We start from the raw sequence: 14201 nt of genomic DNA on the forward strand, positions 1-14201 counted from the left end.
CCGTTTTGCCGGATCATTATATGTTTGGTATATAGTGACCTGTATTTCTGTGCTATGATATCATGGTTATGGTGGTGAGCATAATTCCTGTGCTGGAACAACACTGAGTAGATTATACCTTTACTGTGACATTACTCTATACATTATCTGTGTGCTATAACTTCACTGTGCACATCCCAATATTGTCATCACATATACCATTGTGCACTTTCTTCCTCTATTATGACATCACCATGTTCATTAATTATGCACTGTGAAATCACTGTGTTCTTTATTCATATGCTATGATACCACTTTATGCATTGTCCCTGTACTGTGACATCACTGTGCTTATTTTTCATGTACTGTGACATCAGTGTGTATTATTCCTGTGCTGTGAAAGCACTGTGTGCACTATCCCTGTACAGTGACATCACTATGCACATTATTCCTATGTGCGCATTTTCATGTACTGTGACATCACTGTGTGCATTTTTAATGTGCTATGACAGTACCATGTGCAGTATACCTCTACAGTGACATCACCATGAGCGTTATTCCTATACCGTGATGTCACTGTATTATTTTTGTAATGTAAGGATACTTTCACACTGGCGTTTTGGCTTTCCGTTTTTGAGATCCGTCATGGGTTCTCAGAAGCAGTCCAAAACGGATTAGTTTTTCCCTAATGCATTCTGAATGGAAAAGGATCTGCTCAGAATGCATCAGTTTGCCTCCATTCCGTCTCCATTCCGCTTTGGAGGCGGACACCAAAACGCTGCTTGCAGCGTTTTCATCTGACGAAACTGAGCCAAACGGATCCGTTCTGACACACAATGTAAGTCAATGGGGACGGATCAGTTTTCTATGACACAATCTGGCACAATAGAAAACGAATCCCTCCTCCATTGACTTTCAATGGTGTTCAAGTCTTGGCTATGTTAAAGATAATACAAACGGATCCGTTCTGAACGGATCCAGACATTTGTATTATCTGAACGGATCAGTCTGTGCAGATCCATGACGGATCCGCACCAAACGCGAGTGTGAAAGTAGCCTAACACCACTGTGTGCATTATTACTGCGCTGTGACATCACTATGTGTATTATTCCCATACTGTGACATCGCTGTGTGCATTAGGGAGACCAACATAATCATAAGCCTTTTATGTTCTGAACTTGCTGCTCATGGTGCAGAGGGCTTGCATTCAAAGTTTTGCTGTTGGGTCCCATGTGTACTTGTTTTGTCCCTTTTTTTTTTTTTTTTCCTTATTTTGGTTACCTTTTTATTTTTCAACTGATGAAATAGACTTTACTGTCAGCAAGTATTTAAAAAAATATATGTATTCCCAAAAGGGCAACATTGCTACCAAATTATTTTGTCCAGTGTGAATAAAAAATAAAAGTGTGTTTCTATGCAGCTGCATTCAGCAAACGTTCACCTAGAATAGGAGGAACAGCGATAGAACAAGAGAAATGGAGAAATATAAGGATTCAGTAAACACAACTTCCCCAGAGTGTAAATGAAGCTATATCAAGTAATGGAGTTTCTCCCCTAACAATGAGGATTGCATTCTGCCTGCTCCAGCCCTAAATCCTCATGGCTCAGTACACCCCTCCAGCAGTGTTTATATCCTGCAGCTACCTCTAGGTTGTGCCCATCAATATCTCACACACATCAGCGAAGCCAGCGACTTGGGGGGATTAACCCCTGACAGCTGAGGCACAGCAGAATTTATTCGGCTTCCAAATATTCTCAAAGTTCAATGCGGTTTTCTACAGTAGACCTTCAGTTTGCAGAGCTTTGGTCTCTGACACTATTAATATAAACACAATAAGTGACGGTCAACCTACCACATTAGACCGGTTGCACACTGCCATCACACAGCCCCATCTACAGCTGCATCTGCATCTACAGCTGCATTCTACAGAGAATCCCAGTTATCTGAGGCATAGAAATCATTGGGCCCCCTAACTCCGTCCACTACTCACCCCTGGCCCATCCCACCACCTTCCCTGCCTCCTCTTCTGTCACACCCCCATTTATGGCTCAAGGAAGATAGGGAAGCAAACTGTCCTAAGTCCTCTGAGAGCCATATACACAACAGTGTTCCCCCCCACCCCGCAGGAACTCTGCTTGCTGTTGCCCACTGTCTTCTCCCCACCAAGAATCCCCCCAATTTTTTTTTTACATAGTCACTCACTGTTAACTGCTCTGAGTGGCTGTGGACAGGTGGCAGCGGCACACAACAGGGGAAAGTCAGTGTTGCTGGGCCAGCGGCAACTGGGGGCCTGGGCTGTGTTCAGTCTGTTCTCCGGTACGGTGGGTGCCTGACTGAGTAGACAGCACTTGACCGCGGTATACAACTGCCGCGCCTGCCTGCACAACTGCTGCGCTGCTCCTGCTGCGAGCGATACTGTCACAGTAGGGAGTGGGGGGAAACTCCACACCATATAATGAGGAGGAGACAGGAAAGCAACTAGGCAAGGATCAGCTCACCTCCTATAGCATCCCTAATCCTCGCCCAAACTCCTCACCGTATGAGCAGACCTGGATGGTAGGATGGCTCATACCCAGGAAACCTAGGACCCTGAGTCGCCCTGATAATCCCTCAAATAGAGAGAGGGGCTGAGACAACCTGGTTATCCCAGACACGGATGAACAGGAGTCTCACTGGCTTAGCTGCCAGAGAAGGGACAGACTAAATCAGCAGGCAAGAGCCAACAGACAACATGCACTTACCTGCCGCGACAATTGCAACTGGACCCCCATGCGGACAGGATGCATGGCGGCCCCTGGCAGAGCTGCACACTGACTTGTGGTTCCACCTCTGGGGAACCCTGAGACCCCCTTATGGAGGTACACAACACAGTAACATGTCTAGCAAACATGCCGGACTACAGACACCAACAGACCAGACATGTAACAACCACTAGACAAGACAACAACCACCCATACATAAACATCACCAAACATATGCAAGGATAGTGAAGGGAAGGTAGACAACGTGGTGACATAGAAGACATCAGAGAGACATTTTTGTCCCACTAGGTGGCCCTCAAGGACTGGGCAGATAGAACACCCAGGACAGGAGCTAGAGTACAACTAACTCCAGCCTGGAAGCCACAGGCAAGATAAACACCAAGTGGCCACACCCAGCCAGGTAGTTAACCCCTCCAGCACCAGGCAGGGAGGAACCATGATATGAGGGGCAGAGCACATACATGCAGCATAAACAACACGTTGCTACAGGCAACAGCATGCACGGCAAACGTGTCATGGCGCACAACACCAAGGCCGTGACAGATACACTGGCTAATCAGCAGCAGGAGCTTTGCACTGCTAAATGCTGATTGGCCAGTCTGCAGCAAAGCCCAGCAGACAGAAGAGAGAGAGCAGTGGCGGCGGCGGCGGCGGCGGCAGCAGGGAGGGAGGGAGGGACATCGGAGCGTGCTGGGCACACAATGGGGGAGGGGGGCCCTGAGCAGAGGGGAAGGGCCCTGGACGGAAGACAAGTAAGCCTCATCAATGATATTAACTAGTAGCCCGATATTAGCTAGTAGTGTAGCGTACTAGCGATCATAAGTCTGCAGGTGGTAGGGCCGTCCATGCACTCCGGGTCCCCCTGCAAAGGGCCCAATAGCAGCTGCGTGGTCTGCCTATATTGGCGGTACGCCACTGACCTGAGGCTTTACTGAACTGCACTTGGATCACCATAGAATATAGAATCCTTAGGTCCAGGCATTAAAGGGGTTGTGTCACTTCAGCAAATGACATTTATCATGTTGAGAAAGTTAATACAAGGCATTTAGGCTACTTTCACATCTGCGTTTTGCTGTACAGTTTTGAGATCCGTCACAGGCTCTCAAAACCAGAGGAAAATACTTCATTTTTGTCCCCATTCATTGTCAATGAGGACGAAACTGAACAAACCGGAACGGAGTGCATCAGAATGCTTTCTGTTCCGGTTTGTAGCGTTCCAAGACGAAAAACCGAACAAGCAGGATCCAGCACGAGAAATCATGTAAGTCAATCGTGCCGGATCCATTTTTTGTGGACAAAAAAAATGGATCCGGCGCCCATTGACTTACAATGGTTTTCGTGCTGGATCTGGTTTCTTCATTTATGATATAATACAACCGGACTGCCATCTTATTTATAGAGCCCTCAGATATGGAAAAATTCAGAAGGCCACAGATAAAAATAAAAGGTAGTTATTACAGATGAGCGAAGTTTTGAAAAGTTTGATTCGGCTGCTTTGCCAAACTTTGCCAAGAAATTTTATTTGTTACAAATTACTTACTTACTTACAAATAATACTCACCTCAACCACTTGCTCACAGGGAGTCCGACCGCTCCTGTCTTTATTGAAAAACCACCCGCCAAAGGACCTGCGGTGAGCGTTATGCCGTCACCACGTGATCGCACTGGGGACGCGCTGTGACGTGACATGACGCTTGCCATAGGTCCTTTGGCGGGTTTTCTTCAATCAAGATGGGAGCAGACGACCTCACCACAAGCAAGTGGATGAGGTGAGTATTATTATTTTTTTCCTCCACCATTTTCGGCTTCATGACGAATCAAATTTTTCCTAAAATTCGGATCGAAGTCCTCTTTGGATGCTTCGATTCGCTCAACACTACTAGTTATACTCACATGCAAATACTGCAACTCCATACATACACGTGTGCCTCTTTTAAGACTGCCCCCAAAGAGATGTTCCTGGAGTCCCTACATTCAAATCTGGGTAAGATCCCATGTGGGCCGTATAATGCCATTTATGATGGCTAGCTAACAAAATCTAGGCACCTCCACTATCAGTGGTTGTCACCCATTTTTATTTTAGAGAGAAACACTCTAGACTACTTCATTATACCACAACACCTGGTGAACACCCAGCACCTAACACGTGCGGACGATGTCATATTCTCCCATATGACATACTAATAGTGTAAAACCTTGTCTAGCAGTGTCAATTATAACAAGTTTCCCCTGGTTTCATTCTTAGGCCTCATGCACACGACCGTATTTTTTCACGGTCCGCAAAACGGGGTTCCGTTGGTCCGTGTTCCGTGACCGTTTTTTCGTCCGTGGGTCTTCCTTGATTTTTGGAGGATCCATGGACATGGAAAAAAAGTCGTTTTGGTGTCCGCTTGGCCGTGCGGAGCCAAACGGATCCGTCCTGAATTACAATGCAAGTCAATGGGGACGGATCCGTTGACACAATATGGTGCAATTTCAAACGGATCCGTCCCCCATTGACTTTCAATGTAAAGTCAGGAGTCCCTAGTTTTCTCCAATCCGATGGTATATTTTAACTTGAAGCGTCCCCATCACCATGGGAACGCCTCTATGTTAGAATATACTGTCGGATATGAGTTAGATCGTGAAACTCATATCCGACAGTATCCAGTATCCAATAGCCCCCCCGCCCTCTATTATATTATCATTGGTGGCCAGTGTGCGGCCCCCCCGGCCCCCCCTCCCTCTATTGTAATATCGTTGGTGGCCAGTGTGCGGCCTCCCCTCTCACCCCCCCCGATCATTGGTGGCAGCGGAGATTCCGATCGGAGTCCCAGTTTAATCGCTCTGGGGCTCCGATCGGTAACCATGGCAACCAGGACGCTACTGCTACCACACACTGGCCACCAGTGATATTCCGATAGCGGGAGGGAGGGGGGGCCGACGGGGGGCCGCACACTGGCCAACAATGATAATACAATAAAGGAAGGGAGGCGGGCGGGGGGAGGCCGCACACTGGCCACCAATGATATTACAATAGAAGGAGGGGGGGCCGGGGGGGGGCCGCACTGGCCACCAATGAAATTAAAACTGGGGAGGGAGGACTGCTGGTATCCAGGGAAACAGGGGGAGGGGATACCACCTTTAACTCACCCTTGGCCCCTTTACCCAACCTTGACCCATAACAAAAGACACTGACAACTGTATCACTTTATTGCTGGATGGTGATCGGCCACAGCTTCTTTATTAAAGCGGCAAACCTTAATAAACCATAATATCGGAACGGTATGCCAAAGGCTGGACTCCCAGCGGGCAAGTTAAACCGTAATCATCAGAGCTGTCTGCCAACCGCTGGACTCCCAGCGGGCAGTTACTCCATCTGCTACCACCATATCTCCGCTGTACTCAAATGCCGCCAGCTGTGACTTCATAAACTCGACCAAAATTAGCAGCTCTCCAAAGCCGTAATCATCGGAGCAATATCCAAAACCGCTGGACTCCCAGCAGGGTCTCTTAAAAATAGAAAAACAAAACAGAATAACCAAGTATCCATAACTGAACAGAACCGTGCACTTCGACCCGCCTCCCAAGAATAACCGCAAAGGGAGGGAGGGAAGGCCAATCAGCTTCCACTTGCAAGAGGAAGTAACCAGGACAGAGAGGAGGTATATGTGACCTTCAGGATTTCCTGCACCGCCCCCATCCTGTCTAAGGAGGATCCCCAGGGATTAACCCTCAATGACCCTAATCTGCAACCTACTTAACCATTACTGAGACGGGGCCAGATTCCTAAATGCCCCTAAGGGGAAAGGGGGGGAAGGGGGAGGACCATCAGTCCCTAAGCACCCTCCCTATACAGTCAGGCGCTTTCCAGGGGGTCTGCTGCCTGGCAGCCCCTGATCTCTTACAGGGGGCTGTGATCCGCACAATTAACCCCTTCAGGTGCAGCACCTGAGGGGTTAATTGTGCGGATCACAGCCCCCTGTAAGAGATCGGGTGCTGCCAGGCAGCAGGGGGCAGTCATGTACACAGTTCGTAGTTTATTCTAACTAGAAGCGTCCCCATCATTATAGGAACGCCTCTGTGTTAGAATATACTGTCGGATATGAGTTTTCACGAAGTGAAAACTCATCTCTGAAAAAGCTTTTATGCAGACGGATCTTCGGATCCGTCTGTATGAAAGTAACCTACGGCCACGGATCACGGATGCGGATGTCAATCTTGTGTGCATCCGTGTTCTTTCACGGACCCATTGACTTGAATGGGTCCGTGAACTGTTGTCTGTCAAAAAAATAGGACAGGTCATATTTTTTTGACGGACAGGAAACACGGATCACGGATGCGGCTGCAAAACGGTGCATTTTCCAATTTTTCCACGGACCCATTGAAAGTCAATGGGTCCGCGAAAAAAAGCGGAAACCGGCACAACGGCCACGGATGCACACAACGGTCGTGTGCATGAGGCCTAAATGTTACAACTTTTTTAGCCATTTCCATATTTTATTCAATTCTGTGCAGTGAAAAGTGATTTACATTCTTTCTTCTCAGTGGACCATATTTCACGAAGATCCACATTTCTATATGAACTAATATCTGATTTATTTATTTTGCTGATATTTGTGTAAGTAGACAGACGGAAGGGAAGACATGTAGCAGGAATTTACTTTTCGGGCCTATAAAAGTTGCAAATTTACTGGATGCCATATTTCTATTTCTCTTGCCGCTTGTAAAAAGTGATGAGAAAAGTGAGTGGGGTTAAAGGGGTTGTCTCACTTCAGCAAGTGGCGTTTATCTTGTAGAGAAAGTTAATACAAGCCACTAATGTATTGTGATTGTCCATATTGTCTCATTTGCTGGCTATCCCTACTGGATTACAGGGTGGCCGTAACCATGGAAACAAGCAGTGTATAACGTTATGGAAAAATTAGTCTAGCCAGCAAAGGAAGCAATGTGGTAAATAAAAATACTAGTAAGGCAACTTTCACACTTGCGGCAGAGAGATCCGACAAGCAGTTCCGTTGCCGGATCCTGCAAAACGTATGTCAACTGATGGCATTAGTAAGACTGATCAGGATCATGATCAGTCTTAAAAATGCCTGATCAGTCAAAAAAATGCATTGAAATGCCGGATCCGTCTTTCCGGTGTCATCTGGCAAAACGGATCCGGCATTTACTTTTTTCACCTTTTTTTTGGTCTGCGCATGCGCAGACCAGAAGGATGGGTCCGGCATTCCGATATTTTGAATGCCGGATCCAGCACTAATTTTCCTATGGGGAAAAATGCCGGATCCGGCATTCAGGCAAGTCTTCAGTTTTGAATGAGACCAAGGGCTTTGACCTGTTACAAAGGAGGCTCACATCAGAGGAGTGCATGGATCAGTGGAATATGGATTTATTGGGTTTTAATGTCACTTTGAAGTTACTAGTAAAAAGGTAATAGTCTGGTACTGTGTTAGCCAATAGAAAACTAGTTTAGTGCTCTCATTAAGAGAAACAAAATAAGAGTATTGCAGGTTTGATACCTTTTAATGGCTAACAAAAATAGAAGTAATGATACATAGCGAGCTTTCAAGACATCACCAGTCCCTTCATCAGGTGTACTACAAGAATATATGAAGAAACAGCAATATATATACAATAAGAACAGAGACATGGGGGAATGCCTTCTTGCTTGTGGTTAAAAAGAAAATGTCGCTGTCCAGGTGTGCCAGTTTCTTCAGAAGATTCTATAATTCCATCTGTGTACGGTACATTATGGCATCCTCCATTTGGGCAAAAGAAAAATGTAAAAGTCTGGTACCATGTCAGCCAATAGAAAACTACTGTAGTTTAGTGTTCTCATTAAGAGAATTTACAAAAATGTATTTAGTTGTATGAATATGGTAGGGAGTCTGTCAGCAGTTTTGACCATGCTCAACTGCTGATAGCACTAGATAGGGCTGATGAGGGCAGGAGAAACATACATTTTGGGGAGCTGTTATCAAGAGTAGTGTGAATATGGTCTTTTGTTCTGCCAGATTCTGCTCCTGCAAGTGCCCAGGAGATGGAACTTCAATGTGAAGTGCTCTCTGATTTCTGCATTGAGCTGCTTCACAGCCCCTCCCCTCTGGGTGAGAGCTCTAGTGGTCTGCTGGTTGGATGATACAGCTGTCACTCACCTTCAGAGGGGAGGGACTGTGAAACAACTCACTGAAGAGAGTACTTCATTCACAGTGAAGCCCTGCCTCCAGGACTTTGCAGGAGCAGAATTTGGCAGAATGAAAGATCATATTCACACTACTCCTGATGATGAAAGCTCAGCGAAAGGTATGTTTGAACTGCTCTCCTTAGCTCCTACAGAGTGCTTTCAGCAGTTTAACATGGTCAAAACTGCTGACAGACTCTTTAATACAATATTCAAATTTTCCAATTTTGATTCTTATTTTACGCCTGTCAGCCAAAACACAAAAACTGTAAAGACTAATTTTTATTGCTGATCCAAAATCCAACGGGTAAACTATTACCATAATTTCAAGACATTATTCACACATTGCTGAAGGGATCAAAACCAAGAAAGACAAAGGCTAAATGTTTCCATTGTATTTCCTCCGTGTTTAGGATCCACTCCTGGATTTCGTTTCAGATTACTCATGTAAAATACTGAACCAATCTGCAATGTGTGAATAAGGCCTAATAGGGACTCAGTAGTCATCTTTGGGTTAAACTTGGCACTGACCTTCTAAACCTTTCACGGTGATGATGAATAATCTGCACATTCCTGAGAAAATCTTCCTGACACATAATCTATAAGTGCCACAGCCATTAACCATGCATGGCTACTCATGGGGACATCTGGAAGATGCCCTAGAGGAGGGGTAGACAAACTGGGTAATTATACAAAATGTCTGTTGGGAATTTAATAATGTCAGACTCAAGCTACACACACGCATTAGATTGCTCTTGACAGAACCCAACATATTTGGGAGATCCACCACGTGTGTTGACTATGGAGGGTTAGCTGTAATATACACGTGGGAAAGTGAATAATAATAATTTAGTTTTTCCTGTCAAATCCTATTGTTCTTCTCTGGGATAAGCGGTGCCATGTTTTCCATCTCTCTAGGGGTTAATGTGCACATTTGGCCAGCAATTATGTGTATGAACTGCTTTATACACACAGCATAAAACATTGCAGATTAGCCTGTTCCAAAGCCCCTATAGATGATTAGCATATTCCATAATATATTATTCAAGACCTTTTCTAATGTGGAAACTATCTAAAGGTGTCTATATATTAGATGCTGAAATTGGATTGTGTTCCATTGGAGCTGCCTAAAATGTATCCTCAGATGGAAATGGTTATTTCTACAGCTAAAGTATTTAAAGGATTGGTTTTCCAGGAACTAGGATAAAATAATAAAAGATGCAATACTCACCTGGCAAGTTCCCTGGCCGTTCCAGCGCCACTGCTCAGGTGCATTGTTTATCGGCAGCAGCAATGATGTCAGGTTGACAACACATAAGGGTCCATTCACACGTCCGTATGTGTTTTGCGGATCCGCAAAACACGGACACCGGCAATGTGCGTTCCGCATTTTGCGGACCGCACATCGCCGGCACTCTCATAGAAAATGCCTTTTCTTGTCCGCAATTGCGGACAAGAATAGAACATGTTCTATTTTTTTGTGGAACGGAAGTGCGGATCTGCAAATGCAGATGCGGACAGCACATTTCGGCCCCATTGAAAATGAATAGGTCTGCACCTGTTCCGCAAAATTGTTTAACGGATGCGGACCCATTTTGCGGATGTGTGAGTGGACCCTAACCGGTGCAGCCAGTCACTGGCCTTAGTGGTACCCTGCTGAGGCCAGTGATTCACTGCAGTGGTCTTGTGTTGTTGACTTGATGTCATAAGTTGGTTGCAGCGGTCATGTGTTGTGGACCTGATGTCATCACTGAGGACAGCAGTTGGCTGCAGCAGTGACGTGTTTTTGACCTGATGTCATCACTGAGGACAGTGGTTAGTTAAAGCAGTGACTTGTCATTGTGATGCCAATGCCGGAGCCAGTGATTGGCTGGAGTTGTCATGTGTTGTTAACGTGATGTCATCACCAGTGACTAGGCTGCACTGGTCACCAGTATTTGATATGACACCATCACTGCAGTTGAATAAACAGCACAGGAGCAGCAGCACTGGAACAGCAGCATCATTTACCAGGTGAATGCTGAATCTATTATTGTTATTTCCCAGTTCCCGTACCTGGCCAAATTTTGCTTGATGCTGGAAAACCCTTTTAACCCACAAACCGGGCTCATCTGAAAACCCCCTTTCTCTCTCTCCGAGCCACCTACAAAGTATGGTGGACTATGCTATATATAAAGTTGAAGTCAAGGTAAGTGCTAAATAGAGAAGTCTATCCTGGTTTAATCAAAGTAAGTCAACCAATAGTTTGTATAAAGTTAGACAAAAATGTCTACAGATGCATCAAAATTCTTATCCAGTCTGAGCCACTTTGATAAATTGGGTGCATTGCTTAGGTTACTTTCACACTAGCGTTTTTCTTTTCCGGCATACAGTTCTGTCACAGGGGCTCTATACCGGAAAAGAACTGATCAGGCATATCCCCATGCATTCTGAATGGAGAGTAATCCGTTCAGGATGCATCAGGGTGTCTTCAGTTCAGTCGTTTTGACTGATCAGGCAAAAGATAAAACCGTAGCATGCTACGGTTTTATCTCCGGATCCGTCTCACAAATGCTTTCAGTCACAGCCAGATCGGCGGATCCGGTGGGCAGTTCCGACGACGGAACTGCCCGCCGGATCACACTGCCGCAAGTGTGAAAGTAGCCTTAGACTGCCTGGCCGAAATATTAGATAGGATTAATAAATCTGCCCCATATAGGGCACACGACGGTGTCATTTTGCGGAGATTCCTTTAAGAGTCTGCTAGACGTTTATAGACATACAGTGGCATATGTTGCCCATAATATTCCATGTATATAATGTATACCCACCAATACCAACCCCACAGAGCCCAACAAAGGCTAAAAGAACACTCTTTTGGCCTCCATTCGGGTACAAGTGCCCTTACATAGTAGTCTGTGATTACATGACAGCGAACATATTTAAAGAGCTTAACCCCTTTAAGGTTCTCATCACATTTTCTCTGAATGAATAAGTCCATCTCTTCATGCTTCTAATGTACATATTGATTAACCTATTAATTGGCTAATACAGGCCAGTTAACCTCTTCTGCTCCTCTGAAGGTCCAGCGATTGCTCCTCCCTGGTCTTCTCTGGCCCACGCTGCATTGTCACCTGACTGCGTGCAGCGTTGGGTCATAGAGCGCACACTACATTCTGACGCTGTACGCGGTCAGGACCTGCAATACAGCGTGGCCCCAGAGAAGAAGACAAGGGAGAGTGAGTACCGGCAGCTCTTCACCCGCTCCCTGCACCTAATGTATACTAGTGAGTGCTTCCATAATGGAACGCTCACTAGTATTCGCTTAAGGCGCACAGTCACTTCCCCCCACATTTGGGGGGTAAAAAGTGCATCTTATAAAGCAAAAAATACGGTAATTAACCACCCCAAAATCAACCACTTGTTGGACCAAAACCACATGGCTTGAGGGCAAACTAATCTCTTTAATTTCTTTGACTGTCATAAAAGTGTTGGATGAAGGTGATGCTTGAGGTGTCGCCTATATTATTTTCAGCAAAGCCCTTTATACAGTGCCACATAGAGATCTGATAAATTATTGAATAGTTAATTGGATTTGCAGTTGGTATATGGATAGGGGTGACTGGACTGATTCTATTTCATCAATGTAGGTGAGGTCTCTTTTCTTTGACTGCCATCAAAAGTGGTGGTAGGCATTATGCAGAAACCTTATCAAGACTTAAAGGGCTTCTGTCACCCCCCATTGTGCAATTTTGATTAGCCGACATTAGCTATTTGCTAATGTCAGCTGAGTGCAATCATACATGTCCTACCTTTGTCTGTGGCTTATTTCTTGTAAAAATCATACTTTTATCATATGCAAATTTCTTCACTACCAGCAAGTTGGGCGTGTACTTGCTGGTAGCTGCCGCTTCTAGACACGCCCCATCTCCTCTTTATAGACAGGGCCAGCGAGCGCTCTCCTCCTCCCGCTGGCCCCGTCTGCTGCTGAATTCCTGCGCCGTAACGTTCCTCGATCGGCGCAGGCAACTGAGTGAAGGACGCGTGCTTGCCAGCTCCTTCCTCAGTGCGCCTGCGCCGATTACGTCACACTACACCCGGAAGAGAAGACTGCCGATTATCGCTGATGCCGGCAGTCTTCTCTTCCGGGTGTAGTGTGACGTAATCGGCAAGCGCGCATCCTTCACTCAGTACGCCTGCGCCGATCGAGGAACGTTACGGCGCAGGCGTGGGAATTCAGAAGCAGACGGGGCCAGCGGGAGGAGAAGAGCGCTCGCTAGCCCTGTCTATCAAGAGGAGATGGGGCGTGTCTAGAAGCGGCAGATGCGGCAGCTACCAGAAAGTACACGCCCAACTTGCTGGTAGTGAAGAAATTTGCATATGATAAAAGTATGATTTTTACAAGAAATAAGCCACAGACAAAGGTAGGACATGATTAAGAACCACTTGGTTCCAAACGCGTAGACCGTATTGGGGCTTGTATCCTGAGGATTCTTTTACCGCTGTACATTTGGTTTGTGGAATAAACACCGTCAAGCACGAACAACGAGGTGCTGGATTTCTTTCTTTTCAAGTACAAAGGTAGGACATGTATGATTGCACTCAGATGACATTAGCAAATCGCTAATGTCGGCTAATCAAAATTGCACAATGGGGGGTGACAGAAGCCCTTTAAATAAAGGGAAATGGGTGGCATGATCTAAACCTTTAAATACCTGTATGTTAAAGATTTCAATAAGGTTCAGGACTGAACATTCAAACTGAATGTGAAAACAAGCGGGCCCAACCAGAAATGAGTGAGGTGGGGAGGCGAGATCGGGAGAAGTAATAGATACTTGGAACAAACTTTGGAAAATCAACAGTAAATAAATGTAAACATACCTGGATAAAGATCTAAACATAAAATACAAAGAGAATAATATAAGAGCAGTCTAGATTGACCATGTGGTCTTTTACTGACGTCATTTTTCTATGTTTCTGCGTATATTTTGCATGCCCCCCCCCCCCCCAAAAAAAGGAAATGCAATATATATATATATACCTGTAGAAGCCTGAAGGACTGAGCAATATCTGTCTCTGAGAAAGCTGGGTTGTTATCAGTATGGCCTAGCACTCATTGTCCACAGCTTCCCCAGACTCCTAAATGGCAAATCTACCTCTGACTTCCCCTCTCGCAACTAGACAGATGTGCCATGTAGGAGTCATGGCTGCAACCATCGTATTTGGATGTCAAGCATATGTTTGGGGTAAGGTAGAACTTTTTGAAAGTAAGCGTGTTGCATTCCAGGTATTTTAATGAATCATTACATATAATTT

At 45.5% G+C, this 14201-nt stretch overlaps 1 long non-coding RNA gene across 1 annotated transcript; it reads left to right on the forward strand.

The window, feature by feature from the left end:
- The first annotated feature begins 13072 nt into the window (after positions 1-13072).
- LOC120986856 lies at positions 13073-13565 on the forward strand. Its single transcript, XR_005775817.1, has 2 exons — positions 13073-13309; positions 13467-13565. It is a non-coding gene; the product is annotated as an uncharacterized LOC120986856 (long non-coding RNA).
- Positions 13566-14201: the final 636 nt, after the last annotated feature.

This window comes from Bufo bufo, chromosome 1 (genome assembly GCF_905171765.1).
Source record: "Bufo bufo chromosome 1, aBufBuf1.1, whole genome shotgun sequence".
Classification (NCBI taxonomy): domain Eukaryota; kingdom Metazoa; phylum Chordata; class Amphibia; order Anura; family Bufonidae; genus Bufo; species Bufo bufo.